The sequence below is a fragment of the Nomascus leucogenys genome, chromosome 19 (genome assembly GCF_006542625.1).
Source record: "Nomascus leucogenys isolate Asia chromosome 19, Asia_NLE_v1, whole genome shotgun sequence".
Lineage (NCBI taxonomy): Eukaryota > Metazoa > Chordata > Mammalia > Primates > Hylobatidae > Nomascus > Nomascus leucogenys.
Window position 1 is genome coordinate 27,409,201 of NC_044399.1, and position 15,375 is coordinate 27,424,575.

The 15,375-nt window shown below is 46.2% G+C and overlaps 1 protein-coding gene across 6 annotated transcripts in view; it reads left to right on the plus strand.

The window, feature by feature from the left end:
* Positions 1-3,204: 3,204 nt before the first annotated feature.
* STRADA (STE20 related adaptor alpha) overlaps positions 3,205-15,375 on the plus strand; it is a 43,506-nt gene continuing 31,335 nt past the window's right edge. For 3 of the 6 annotated variants that reach the window (XM_012497585.2, XM_030799311.1, XM_030799312.1), the window contains exon 1: positions 3,205-3,448. The gene's annotated coding sequence lies outside the window, so the exon portion shown is untranslated. Of the gene's footprint in view, positions 3,449-3,511; positions 4,036-15,375 lie in introns of those variants that run through there. The other 3 variants (XM_012497580.2, XM_030799313.1, XM_030799310.1) reach the window with 3 other exon arrangements.

A 15,375-nucleotide genomic window follows, 5' to 3' on the forward strand; every position in this document is an offset into this window, starting at 1 on the left:
CTTTCTGTTCAATAAAACTCAGCACTGAAATGCTTTTCCTTCAAAAGCGTTCATCTGAATATTCCTTTTGTTATTACCATTCAATCATTTTAAAAACATTTTATATTTTTAGAGCCCCATATGTTATTTATGGGCTCCTCCCTGCAGTCCACCTCTTGAGTTAAGACTCCATTAACTCTCTTGTGAATGCGAGGACAAAGAGAGGAGGATGTTGTTTAGTGTCACACACTGGAAAACCACTAAGTCTCCAATCTCATTTGCATTGCCTGGATGTTTAGCAATGCCGAAATAAGCACTGGACTGTTAAGACAAAGACCTTGCTTTTAGTGCCAGCAGAACTAATTACTAATCCTTTGACTTTGGGCAAGTTATTAACCTAACGTGAAGTGAGGATAGTAATTATTTGCCCTGCCTACTTCACAGGTAGTTGAACACTAAGAGATAATATTTATATATGTAAGATTGTTTTGTAAACTGTTTAAGCACTTTGCAAGTATAAGGCATCATCTAGGACTGGTCTCCAAGTGATGCATTCTTGCTTTACTCTCTTGCTTTTCTTTCTCCCAGTGGAAACCAAGCAGATCCTTTCAGAGTTCTTTATCTACAAAAATTGATAGGGTATTTTTTGAGGAAGGGGAGTAGCTTATGATTCTGTTTCCTTAGTAACAGCAAACCTTTTCCTGTAAAGACCAGATGTGAAACTCCTCTTTTTTTTGTTTTTGAGATGGAGTCTCACTATGTTGCCCAGGCTGGAGTGCAGTGCTGCAATTTGAGCTCACTGCAACCTCCATCTCCCAAGTTCAAGCGATTCTCCTACCTCAGCCACCCGAGTAGCTGGGACTACAGGTGCGTGCTACCACGCCCTGCTAATTTTTTGTATTTTTAGTAGAGATGGGATTTCACCGTGTTAGCCAGGATGGTCTCGATCTCCTGACCTCGTGATCCACCCACCTCGGCCTCCCAAAGTGCTGGGATTACAGGTGTGAGCCAGCGCACCCGGCCCTAACTCCTTTCTTTAGATGGAATTTAGACCAAAGAAAAACATTGATTTCTTATTCCACCCATTCAGTAGGAATTGGCAATGTGAAGATTGTTTAGAATTGTGTTGTGCAAGAATCCAGTGGATTTGGCAGGAAGAAGTGAAACACTGTACTTTATCATCCCAGGTTCTCATTCCTTACCATTCCTGCCTCCTCTCATTTTGAATGATGTGAAACGATATAAGAAAGACAAGAGGCCAGGCGTGGCGGCTCACACCTGTAATCCCAGCACTTTGGGAGGCCGAGGCAGGCAGATCACATGAGGTCAGGAGTTCAAGACCAGCCTGGCCAATATGGCAAATCCCCGTCTCTACTAAAAATACAAAAATTAACCGGGTGCGGTGGCACAAACCTGTAATCCCAGCTACTCGGGAGGCTGGGGCAGGAGAATCGCTTGAACCCAGGAGGCGGAGGTTGCAGTGAACCAAGATTGCACCACTGCACTCCAGCCTGGGCAATAGAGCGAGACTTCCGTCTCAAAAAAAAAAAAAAAAAAAAGAGAAAGAGAAGAGTTATACCCATAGGAGTGTCTTCTGTTACAGACTGCTAAAACAGAATAGTTCTGAGACAATAACAATATGTTTTCTCTGCCCATTTGTAATGGCTGCAAGAAGTTTATCATCTTTTCAGGCAGTCTCTCTAATACTCGGTTCCAAAAGACCACATGTGAAAGACCCTTCAGTAGAACACTGCTAGAAATGTTACTTCTCTGTTTATACTGTGTTGCTTTGTGAGTTTACCAAGTTTGCTCCTGAGAGTGGCATCTTATTTTGAGAATGAGAGCATGTGACGGTAACCCTTAGCAATGTCAAAGCACTCGATAAAATCAAAGTGATGTGGCCCAGCGCAGATGGCTCACGCCTGTAATCCCAGCACTTTGGGAGGCCGAGGCTGGTGGATCACCTGAGGTCAGGATTTTAACACCAGCCTGACCAATATGGTGAAACCTCATCTCTACTAAAAATACAAAAATCAGCCGGGCGTGGTGGCATGCACCTGTAGTCCCAGCGACTTGGGAGGCTGAGACAGGAGAATTGCTTGAGCCCAGGAGGCAGAGGTTGCAGTGAGCTCAGATCACGTCACTGCATTCCAGCCTGGGCAACAGAGCAAGACTCCATCTCAAAAAAAATCAAAGTGATGCATGTAAGATCAAATGAGACCTCATGTGCATAGTTTCAGGGGCATATTTCTTTTTTTTTTTTTTTTTTTTTTTTGAGACAGAGTCTCGCTCTGTCGCCCAGGCTGGAGTGCAGTGGCGCGATTTCTGCTTATTGCAAGCTCCGCCTCCCGGGTTCAGGCCATTCTCCTGCCTCAGCCTCCATAGTAGCTGGGATTACAGGCGCCCGCCACCACGCCCGGCTAATTTTTTTGTACTTTTAGTAGAGACGGGGTTTCGCCGTGTTAGCCAGGATGGTCTCGATCTCCTGACCTCGTGAACCACCCGCGTCAGCCTCCCAAAGTGCTGGGATTACAGGCCTGAGCCACCGCGCCCGGCCTTCCTGGGGCATATTTCTATCAGTCCCTACTTGGATGTAGCTAAACTTCTTCCCCAGTCTTGGAAGTTAGGACGGTCTAAATCTGTCTCAAGGCTCAGAGCTGGCAAGAGCGAGTTGAGTGTGCATTACCTGATGGTATATATCCGCGTTTTGGACACCCCCTCCTGCGCACACGGGGGATAAGTCACGGAAAAGCCTAGTCTCACAGGAGTGGGGCTTAGTCCATCGCTTCCTCATTTCTCAAGCTCTGCGTAACCTGGCTTGCACAAACCTGTTAGGTTTCCACGAACGGCCTCAGCTGTGGATGAGGAAGGCTTCGGGGGAAAAAAAAAGATACAGAGGGGACAGGATCGTTTTCATTCGTTGAGCTATTTTCCTCGTTTTACAAATAGTGGGGAGCAAAGAAAGGATGGGCTTCCCCTTTGCAGCTTGTTGTCTGGTGCCCGAGAGGCCAAAGTGAGAGGCATTTGAGATGTCGTCCAAGAAAAGTGCGAGGCGGGTTTTCCCATAGAAGTCCTACCACATGAAATGAGAAAAAAACAATTCTCAGGAACAGCCAAGTTTGCCTTTCTCTGGTCCTTCATTTTTGAAGCCGCCTGCTTCCCCATCCTGCTGCGGGGGCGGAGGCTGTAGGCGGAAGCGCTGCGCGGCAGGAATGACAACCGGAGCTGAGAACGGCTCTCGGCGCGGCGGCGGCTGCTAGGGCCTGCCGCAGCCGGGGCCACTCGGAAAAGGCGGGGCTTCCCCGCAGGGCGGGGAGGGGCGGAGCGCTCTATCAGCCCTCCCGGTCGCCCGACTGCGCATGGCACGTTGCGTACTCCCCTCCCAGCAACCGGCCTGGCGGCGGCGCGGCAGTAAAACTGAGGAGGCGGAGCCAAGACGGTCGGGGCTGCTTGCTAACTCCAGGAACAGGTACCTGCCTGGCGGTGTGCCTGGTGCGCTGCCGGGGCCAGTCCCTCCTCGCTCTGCCACCGATTCCATCTCCCCAGGCCCGGGCCTTCGTCGGAGCGGCCATCCTGGGCTCACCCTCACCCTCCACGGACCCTCTTTTTAACCCGCGTCCTCGACTCCCGCAATGAGGCGCCGCAGCCCGAGAGCAGAATAGGCTTGGGCCTGGCGGGGAGACGCTGAAGCGGAGTTGCCGGGCGAGAGAGGCGGGTTCCTGCTTTCCCCTTCCTCCCCACCCCCTAGGACTTCCAGTGGGGAACCTAGGGCTGGGTGCCGGTTTGTCCTGCTCAGGCAGAGTGGCGGCCGACCCCAGTGCTGGGCTCCCCGCTCTCCCCAGCCGCCGCGCACCTCGGGCTGACAGGCAGCGGGTCAAGTCCTCGTAAGGACGCAAGATCCAGATGACTCCCAGAATCGGCCTAAACGAAGAGCTCATTGTCTTTTTGTTTTCCAAAAATGTTTTTTGAGTGCCTGCAGGGGATTTGGGCGCCGGAGATGGGGTTTGAGGGTTGAGGGTTGGGGATAAGGAAGAGAGCTCGAGGGAAGGGCAGTGGGTAAGTAAAATTGTTCATAGTTCTCAGGAAATAGGGAACTAACTAACCTCTCTGCCCAGCCTTCTCCTGCATCCTAACATACTTTAACTTGACTTTCCTCGAAGAAAAAGCCGTTGGAACTTGCCCTTTTCTTATTGTAATATCTGTTCAAGTAGAAGCATGTTCCAATACGTATATGCGACGTTAAGACAATTCTTAATTGACACTCATACCTTTCTGAAGACACCCAGGACTGTTTCTTGTCCCAGAAAGTTAAGGAAGAAACCAAATTTGATCACCTGCCTAGAAGCCTGTGAATTCAGCCTTTAGTTACAGTGCTGAACTGGTCATATCTGTCCCCGACTTTTTAATCAGATTTCTTAGAGGTGTTTTGGCTGGAATGCAGTGTTTATAGTTGTGGCCCCAGAAATGGAGGAAGTTTACTCTGGTTTTTAGAGCACAGGCTTTGGAACAGATTTAATTAGTCCCCTACCAATTACCTGTGTGACTTTGGGCATTTAACCTCCCTGCACCTTAATTTCCTGATCTGTAAAACAGAGATGATAATACTTGTGAGCTGCTCATGAAGCATTTAGCACAGTGCCTGACACGTAGGAAGTTTGCCATAAATGTTTGCTGGGTTTATTATTTTCTCTCTTTATTTGTATTTTATTTTTTTGAGATGGAGTTTCGCCCTTGTCCCCCAGGCTGGAATGCAATGGCGCGATCTCCGCTCACTGCAACCTCGGCCTCCTGGGTACAAGCAGTTATCCTGCCTCAGCCTTCCGAGTAGCTGGCATTACAGGCACCCCCCACCACACCCGGTTAATTTTTGTATTTTCAGTAGAGACGGGGTTTCACCATGTTGGTCAGGCCGATCTCTGAGGTCCTGACCTCAGGTGATCCACCAGCCTTGGCCTCCCAAAGTGCTGGGATTACAGGCGTGAGCCACTGCGCCCGGCCAATAAAGCTATTTCTATGTCTGTCCACTAGTAATATTGCTTTGTTATGTGTATATGTATATATAGTGTTAAATGTTTCTGATGGGCTGGGTACCGTGGGCCACCTCTGTAATCCCAGCACTTTGAGAGACTGAGGCAGTAGGATTGCTTGAGCTCCGGAGTTTGAAACCAGGAACAGGTACCTGCCTGGCAGGGTGCCTGGTGCGCTGCCGGAGCCAGTCCCTCCTCGCTCTGCCACCCATTCCATCTCCCCAGGCCCGGGCCTTCGTCGGAACGGCCATCCCGGGCCATATAATTATGTACATTATATGTATATACATATAATTATGTACATTATATGTATATACATATAATTATATACATTATATGTATATATGTACATATATATGTGCATATACATATTAATATATAATGTATTAATATGTATACATATATGTATATATAAAATTACATATGTATACATATTAATACATTATATATTGTACATATATAATGTGCATAGACATTATATATGTACATATATAATGTACATATATTATATACATAATAGATACATAATATATGCATAATATATAATATACACATACATATGTATTTCTTAATTCTTGATAAATGTGGATATATCTTTCGAATTATATCCATCTGCCCTCCCCTTTCATTAGAATTTACATTTTAAGGAAATTTACATTTGCATTTTAAGGAAATTTGAAGGGAGCACAGTGATGATGTTAATGTCATACAGATAACTGGGTATGGCAGCTCATGCCTGTAATCCTAGCACTTTGGGAGGCCGATGCAGGAGGATTGCTTGAGTTCAGGAGTTTGAGACCAACCTGGGCAAGTTCATTTGTACGTGATTCAATCTGAAAATAGAAAAGTAGGCCGGGCGCGGTGGCTCACGCTTGTAATCCCAGCACTTTGGGAGGCCGAGGCGGGCGGATCACGAGGTCAGGAGATCGAGACCACGGTGAAATCCCGTCTCTACTAAAAACACACAAAAAATTAGCCGGGCATGGTGGCGGGTGCCTGTAGTCCCAGCTACTCGGAGAGGCTGAGGCAGGAGAATGGCGTGAACCCGGGAGACGGAGCTTGCAGTGAGCCGAGATTGCGCCACTGCACTCCATCCTGGGCGACAGAGCAAGACTCCGTCTCAAAAAAAAAAAGAAAATAGAAAAGTCCTTCATAATTTGTATACCATTTACTGCTAATCACTAGGTAGAGCTACTCTAAACCAGCTCAGATGAAATTTATTAATAAGATTTTATCAAAGAAAATACCTGTGTGCAGTTATTAAATAATTGTACAGGGGGCTATAAAGAAAAGTACCCATCTCTCATCTCTGTCTCTCTCCATCCTTGTGTCTATTCCCCATTCTTTTTTTTTTTTTTGAGATGGAGTCTTGCTCTGTTGCCCAGGCTGGAGTGCAGTGGCGCGGTCTCACTCCACCTCCCAGGTTCATGCCATTCTCCTGCCTCAGCCTCCCAAGTAGCTGGGACTGCAGGCGACCGCCACCATGCCCGACTAATTTTTTTTGTATTTTTAGTAGAGATGAGGTTTCACCGTGTTAGCCAGGATGGTCTCGATCTCCTGACCTTGTGATCCGCCCGCCTCTGCCTCCCAAAGTGCTGGGATTACAGGCGTGAGCCACTGCGCCCGGCCTGTTCCCCATTATTATTATTATTATTTTATTATTATTATTATTATTATTTTGAGATGGAGTGTCACTCTGCAGCCCGCGCTGGAGTGCAGTAGCACGATCACAGCTCACTGCAACCTCCTGCCTCAGTCTCCCTAGTAGCTGAGACTACAGGTGCATGCCACCACACCCTGCTAATTTTTTGTATTTTAGGAGAGATGGGGTTTCACCATGTTGCCCAGGGCAGTGTTGAACTGCGGAGCTCAGGAGATCTGCCTGCCTCAGCCTCCCAAAGTGCTGGAATTACAGGCATGAGCCACTGGGCCCGGCCCCCATTAATTTAATCATTTTTTGTTTTAGTTCTTTAATGATGGACTTCTGTAATTCTAAACAACATGTTTAGACTTTCCACTGACAGGAGAGACAGAGAAATGACTACGGAAGCTTATCCTTATTTTTCCAAGAGAGTAAAGGTCATGCCGAATCTCACACCACCCCCTCCTCACTGCCTCCCAACTTTTTCTTTTTCTTTTCTTTTCTTTTTTTCTTTTTCTTTCTTTTTTTTTTTTTTTTTGAGATGGAGTCTCGCTCTGTCGCCCAGGCTGGAGTACAGTGATATACTCTTGGCTCACTACAACCTCTGCCTCCCAGTTTCAAGCAATTCCCCTACCTCAGCCTCCCAAGTAGCTGGGAGTACAGACGCCCACCACCACACCCGGCTAATTTTTGTATTTTTAGTAGAGACGGGGTTTCACTATATTGGCCAGGCTGGTCTCGAACTCCTGACCTTGTGATCTGCCCACCTCAGCCTCCCAAGGTGCTGGGATTATAGGCGTGAGCCACCACGCCCGGCCCTTTCTTTTCTTTTTTCTTTTCGTTTTCTTTTCATCTTTTCATTTATTTTCGTTTTTCTTTTCTCTTCTTTTCCCTCTCCCCTCCCCTCCCCTCCCCTCCCCTCTCCTCTTTTCGAAGGGGTCCCTCTGTTGCCCAAGCTGCAGTGCAGTGGCTCAGTCTCAGCTCACTGCAGCCTCCACCTCTGGAGCTCAAGTGATCCTCCTGTCTCAGCCTCCTGAGTAGCTGGGACCACAGGCACATGCCACCGCACCTGGCCAGTTTTTGTATTTTTTATAGAGTTGGGGTTTCAAACTGCTCAGCTCAAGTGATCCGCCCACCTCTGTTTCCCAAAGTGCTGGGAATACAGGCATGATCCACTGCACCCAGCCAGCACCTCCGAACTTTTGATAGTTGAATCCCTCTATTTTTACACTTGTTGGTTACCTTTGTAACCTTAAATATTATACATAAGTTTCTATTTTTTATCTTATCAACTTTCAGTATTAACTTTACCTTCTTGGGAAGATAGGGATATTAGCTTCCCCAGTCATTCCTCTATCTCTTCCCTGTTCCATTTCCCATCTTCTCTCAGGTGAAACTTTACTTTCATATTATCAAATTTGAAGGCATTTACATTGTGTTCTATAACTGTAATTAAGTTTATCATGCTTTGTCTATAGACTTAAAATTTATAAGCTGATAATGAGCACTTATAGTCTTGTAAGTATTATTCACAAAACAGCCAAATGTTATTCTGCACTGCAGTCCACTGTCCTAACTTCCTTGTCATTCAAGGTCAGGTGGATTTTCTTTCTCATTCCTTGCTGAACTATCTCAATTTTTTATTTTTATTTTTTGAGATAGAGTATCGCTCTGTCACCCAGGCTAGAGTGCAGTGGCATGATCTTGACTCACTGCAACCTCCGCCTCCCAGGTTCAAGTGATTCCCCTGCCTCAGCCTCCCCAGTAGCTGGGACTACAAGCATGTGCCACCATGCCCAGCTACTTTTTGTATTTTTAGTAGAGACAGGGTTTCACCATGTTGACTAGACTGGTCTTGAACTCCTGACCTCAGGTGATCTGCCCTCCTCGGGCTCCCAAAGTGCTGGGATTATAGGCGTGGGCCACTATGCCCAGCCATACTATCTCAAAATTATAACACATTTAAGTTTGTTTCAAATTCAGACTTCGACTTTTAAAATATAGTTTTAATTTCTGTTGGAATTTTTGGTTGCCTTTCTGTTTGATATTTTTGTTTTTTGGGCAGGGGGAAGAAACAGGCCACTTTCCACCCGGTCCCTGATATTTTTTATCCTTTATAATCTGTATATTTCATGATATTATTATATTTTCTTCAACCTGCCAACTTCATGTTCTAATTTTGACTGATTCCTTTCTTGATCAGCTTCATAGCTATCATCTTGAGATATCTCTTCAATGGACACACCACTTTTTTTTTTTTTCTTGAGTCAGAGTCTCACTCTGTCACCCAGGCTGGAGTGCAATGGTGTGATCTTGGCTCACTGCAACCTCCGCCTCCCAAGTTCAAGCAATTCTCCTGCCTCAGCCTCCCGAGTAGCTGGCATTACAGGCACCTGCCAACATCTCTGGCTAATTATTGTATTTTTAGTAGAGACAGGGTTTGCAATGTTGGGCAGGCTGGTCTCAAACTCCTGACCTCAGGTGATCCGCCCGCTTCAGCCTCCCAAAGCTCTGGGATTACAGGAGTGAGCCACTGCGCCCAGCTGGACACACTACTTTTTATATCTCATAGCTTCCTTTTTAAATTTTAGCCTTATTTTACTGGAGTACATTCTCAAATAATTTCATTAAAAAACGTGTATGGGGCTGGGTGCGTTGGCTCATGCCTGTAATCCCAGCACTTTGAGAGGCTGAGGCGGGTGGATCACCTGAGGTGTTTGAGACCAGCCTGGCCAACATGGTTAAGCCCCATCTCTACTAAAAATACAAAAATTAGCCGGGCATAGTGGCACATGCCAGTAATCCCAGCTACTCCAGAGGCTGAGGCAGGAGAATCCCTTGAACCCAAGAGGCGGAGGTTGCAGTGCGCCAAGATCACACCATTGCACTCCAGCCTGGCCTGGGTGACAGAGCCAGACTCCGTCTCAAAAAAAAAAAAGGAATAGAAAAGCTGCTGACTGGGAGCTCTGTGGATTTAAGACTCATGGACATGACTGGGCAGTTACACCAGGGGCTTGTCTTCAGCCCCACTTCTTCCCTCATTCCTTATTGCTGCAGTTTTGTTTCAGAGCCCCTTAGAATTGTCTGCTGGGCATATCTGCCGTCTCCTCTGCTATACTCTCCATTCACATTCTAGCCTGCAGCTTTCTCTCCATTTCCTGAGACAGCACCCTTATGTCCACTTTTCAACTCCTAGAAATTTATTGAAATTTCATCTAATAGCTCCTCTCATTCTGTCCTCAGATATATGGTTATTATTTGTATTCCTTTACCTTAATTGGGATCTTGGGAGAGAGGTGAGATTCTAAAATCTTAAATCAGAAAGCTGAACATCTAATCTTTCTAATTCTCTGAAAAAGTTAATTTTAAGCTCTCTCCTAGAAACATAAGCCATTATTATAAGCATCACTATCAGAGGGAGAAGGATATTTGTCTCAGGTATCAGACAGATGTCATTAACCTCATTTTAGAGTTATTAACGTTGAGATTCAGCAAGCCAAAGTATGTTGATCAAGTTAACACAGATGCAGGAACGCAATTCATACCACGCTTGTCTTATTTCAGAGTATGTGCTTTTTTCACTAAGCCATATTGTCACCCTTAAGTATACATCTCTGACTTCAGGTTACTCTTAATGAGCCTTTAGCCATGTTTTAACCTTATTGATTATTCTTATCATTTGTATAGTAACATTATGGGTGAAATTAGCTGGCTCTTTTTTTTGAGACAGAGTCTCGCTCTGTCACCCAAGCTGGAGTGTGCAATGGCGCAATCTCGGCCCACTGCAACCTCCGCCTCCTGGGTTCAAACGATTCTCCTGTCTCAGCTTCACAAATAGCTGAGATTACAGGTGCCCACCACCACGCCTAATTTTTATATTTTTTATTAGAGACGGGGTTTCTCCCTGTTGGTCAAGCTGGTCTTGAACTCCTGACCTCAGGTGATCCACCTGCCTTAGCCTCCCAAAATGTTGGGATTACAGGTGTGAGCCACCATGCCCAGCCAAATTTGCTCTTTTCTAGATGTTAACCTTTCCTAATAGCTTCTATTTTTCTAAATTAATCTTTACTATCTTTGAAACATTTCCAAGTTCTTTGTGTGTCTTTACCATTTTCTTACATAGGACTGAAATACACATTTGGTAAATGCTGTTAGGGAAAGATTAATTTGGTCAAGGTTGAAGTTAGTTTGGCAAAAATTCGAAAAAGCAAAAGTATCCCTGATTCTTTTTTCTTTTTTTTGAGACAGGGTCTCACTCTGTCACCCAGGCTGGAGTGCAGTGGTGCGATCTCGGCTCACTGCAACCTCTGCCTCCTGTGTTCAAGCAATTCTCAGCCTCCCAAGTAGCTGCGATTACAGGCCAGTGTCACCATGCCTGGCTAATTTTTATATTTTTTATAGAGATGGGGTTTTCACCATGTTGGCCAGGCTGGCCTCTAACCCCTGACCTCTAGTGATCTGCCTGCCTCAGCCTTGCTAAGTGCTGGGATTACAGGTATGAGCCACTGTGCCCGGCCTATCCCTGATTCTTAATCCAGAATGACATTTCTTCTGCCTCTTCTCATTTAGTGAACACAGTAATAAAAGCATTTTTAGAACATTCTTATTGAAAACAGTGACAAGTTTCTTAGAGCTTTTGATATAAAATAAAGGCTATTCAAGTACAGTTCAGTAAAAACAATTTTATTGGAGGCAAATAGAGTAAGACCTAGGCCTGTAGCCATCCATTGGCCAGTCTTAATCCAGGAATAGATTTAGAACATTTAAAATAATTTCCTTCAGGTATCCCCGTATTGGAGGTTCCCAAGAACACCCTCAGGTTCAGTAATTCACTAGGAGGACTCACAGGACTCGGCATATAGTTACATTCATGACTAGGATTTATTTCAACAGAAGAATACAAAGAAAAACCAGCAAAGGGAAACAGCACATGGGGTGAAGTCTGGGGGAAACCAGGAGCAAACTTCCAAGGATCCTCCCCCAGTAGAGTGACACAGGACTCAAAGCAAGAAGTTGTGGTAGCATGTGTGAAATATTATCAACCAGGAAAGCTCATTAGAAACTCCATACCCAAGATGGTCATGTAGGCAGCCTCTGCCTGACATGTATCAAAACTGGACTCCCAGAAGGAAAGCAGGTGTTCAGCATAAACCATACTGTTTGTACAAATAGTTTAGGCATAATAAGCCACTCTTGTCATTTTTAGGAAAATGGGAAATCTCTCAAAATCCAAGTTCCCCGATGCCAGCCAATGGCTAATCACGTAAGCAGACTTTTTAAAGGATAAGAAGTTAGGCCTGCTATATTAACCCTTCTTCTGCAGAATCCCAGTCTGTAAATACTATTTCTTTAAATTGGTCTTTTGAGAGATACGGGGATGGGAGTGGGTTGAAGATTGTATTCTTTGAGCCAGTTCCACTTGAGATGAAAAATAAGAATAGAAAAGCAAAGATAAAAGGAAGAAGAACTTTGGGAGGCTGAGGCGGGCGGATCAAGAGGTCAGGAGATTGAGACCATCCTAGCTAACACAGTGAAACCCCGTCTCTACTAAAAATACAAAAAATTAGCCTGGCGTGGTGGTGGGCGCCTGTAGTCTTAGCTACTCGGGAGGCTGAGGCAGGAGAATGGCGTGAACCCGGGAGGTGGAGCTTGCAGTGAGCTGAGATCACGCCATTGCACTCCAGCCTAGGTGACAGAGCGAGACTCCATCTGAAAAAAAAAAAAGAAGAAAAAGCAAGAGAATTGAATACAATTTTAAAAAGGAAATTAAAAAAAAAAGATTGTACTCTGACAAATACCAGGAGTACTGCTGTTTTATTGTCAGTTATATGTGACCCATATGTCTTAAACATTTAGTAGTGAAAATTGAGGAGCCTGATAAAGATCATACCTGAATAGAAGGGCATCCTACCTCTTTGCAAAAGTGTGTCTAGCTTGTGCCCATTGGCAGGCCCAAAATATTCTTAGGAAATGGTTTTTAGTTGGAAGGCCGAGGTGGGCGGATCACCTGAGGTCAGGAGTTTTAAGATTAGCCTGGCCAACATGGTAAAACCCTGTCTCTACTAAAAATACAAAAAAACTAGCTGGGTGTGGTGGTGGGTGCCTGTAATCCCATCTACTTGGGAGGCCGAGGCAGGAGAATCTTGTGAACCTGGGAGGTGGAGGTTGCAGTGAGCCGAGACCACACCATTGCATTCCAGCCTGGGCAACAGCGCGAGACTCTGTCCTTCCCCAAAAAGAAAATGGTTTTTAGGCTGGGCGTGGTGGCTCATACTGTTAATCTCACTACTTTGGGAGGCCAAGGTAGGAGAATCACTTGAGCCCAGGAGTTCAAGACCAGCCTGGACAACATAGTCTGTTACCTAGGCTGGAGTGCAGTGGTGTGATCGTGGCTCACTTCAACCTCTGCCTCCCAGGTTCAAGCTATCCTCCCACCTCACCCTCCCAAGTAGTTGGGACTACAGGCACATGCCGCCATGCCTGGCTAATTTTTATATTTTTGTAGAGATGGGCTTTCGCCATGTTGCCCACACTGGTCTTGAACTCCTGAGCTCAAGCAATCCACCTGCCTCAGCCTCCCAAAGTGCTGGGACTACAGAAGTGAACCACCATGCCCGGCCTACACAAACAATTTTTTTTTTTTTTTTAACTAGCCAGGCAGCTTCTCACACCTGTGGTCCCAGCTATTCAGAAGGCTGAGGTAGGAGGATTGCTTGAGCCCAGGAGGTTGAGGTTGCAGTGAGCCGTGGTTACACCACTGCTTTCCAGCCTAGGTGACAGAGCAAGACCCTGTCTCCAAAAAAAGAATGGTTTTTAATATGCCACTATTGGCCAGGTGCGGTGGCTCACACCTGTAATCCTAGCACTTTGGGAGGCCGAGGCACGTGGATTGCCTTAGCTCAGGAGTTTGAGACTAGCCTGGGTAACGTGGCAAAACCCCGTCTCTACTAAAAATACAAAAAATTAAGCCAGGTGCGGTGGCTCACGCCTGTAATCCCAGCACTTTGGGAGGCCGAGGTGGGTGGATCGTGAGGTCAGAAGATCGAGACCATCCTGGCTAACATGGTGAAACCCTGTCTATACTAAAAATACAAAAAAAAAATTAGCTGGGTGTGGTGGCGGGCGCCTGTAGTCCCAGCTACTCGGGAGGTTGAGGCAGGAGAATGGCGTGAACCCGGGAGGCGGAGCTTGCAGTGAGCTGAGATTGTGCCACTGCACTCCAGCCTCCATCTCAAATAAATAATAAAATAAAATAAAATAAAAATACAAAAAATTAGCTGGCCGTGGTGGCACGTGCCTGTAATCCCAGCTACTCCAGAGGCTGAGACAGGAGAATTGCTTGAACCCAGGAAGCGGAGGTTGCAGGAAGCCGAGATCACTGCACTCCAGCCTGGGCGACAGAGCGAGATTCTGTCTCCAAAAAAAATACGCCACTATGCACATGCACACAAACACAGACATGATTGGACTTCACATAGCATGACAATAAAATGTACTTGGAATTTTAAGGTAGGGACTGTGAATCTCCTGCCATGGCTGTGTCCATTAAAGGTAACAAGAAGAAGCTATTAATAATAAACCATGGCCGGGCGCGGTGGCTCACGCTTGTAATCCCAGCACTTTGGGAGGCCGAGGCGGGCGGATCACAAGGTCAGGAGATCGAGACCACGGTGAAACCCTGTCTCTACTAAAAATACAAAAAATTAGCCGGGCGTGGTGGCGGGCGCCTGTAGTCCCAGCTACTTGGAGAGGCTGAGGCAGGAGAATGGCGTGAACCCGGGAGGCGGAGCTTGCAGTGAGCCGAGATCGCGCCACTGCACTCCAGCCTGGGCGACAGAGCGAGACTCCGTCTCAAAAAAAAAAAAAAAAAAAAAAATAATAATAATAAACCACCAGTAGCACTGATACACCTAACATGGAGGAGTGCCGCTTCCAGTGTTTCCGTCAAGATGAACTGTTTCCAGATGTATTTCTGAGGGACTAAATTAGGTGTCTGCCCAGTGGGATTATTTGACATAACTCTTACATAGGTCTGAGCTAATTAATTAAGAATTTCACAGAGGATGTCTTGAGCTCAGGAGTTCAAGACCAACATCGGCAATATAGCAAGACCTGTCTGTACTAAAAATAAAAAATTGGCCAGGCATGGTGGGTCACGCCTGTAATTCCAACAATTTAGGAGGTTGAGGCGGGCGGATCACTTGAGCCCAGGAGTTCAAGACCAACCTTGGGCAACATGGTGAAACCTCATCTCTACAAAAAATACAAAACTTAGCTGGGTATCGTGGTGCATGCCTGTAGTCCCAGCTACTTGGGAGGCTGGGGTGGGAGCATCACTTGACCTTGGGAGGTGGAGGTTGCAGTGAGCCTCTGAGATCACGCCACTGTACTCCAGCCTCAGCAAGAGAGTGAGACTTTCTCAGAAAAAAAAAAAAAAAATAGCCAGGCATGGTGACACATGCCTGTGGTGGTCTCAGCTACTCAGGAGGCTGAGGCGGGGGACTGCTCGGGCCTGGGAGGTCAAAGCTGCAGTGAACCGTCATCGTGCCACTGCACTGTAGCTGGGGCAACAAGAGCGAGATTCTATCTCAAAAGGAAAAAGAATTTCAAAAAAGATAAACCATGGACACATTCAGCTGGCCCTGTGCTTTCCCAGGCATTCTCATCTTCTAATAGAGAAGGTGCTAGCTACATGTGACTCCTGAGAACTTGAAAGGTAATGTGATT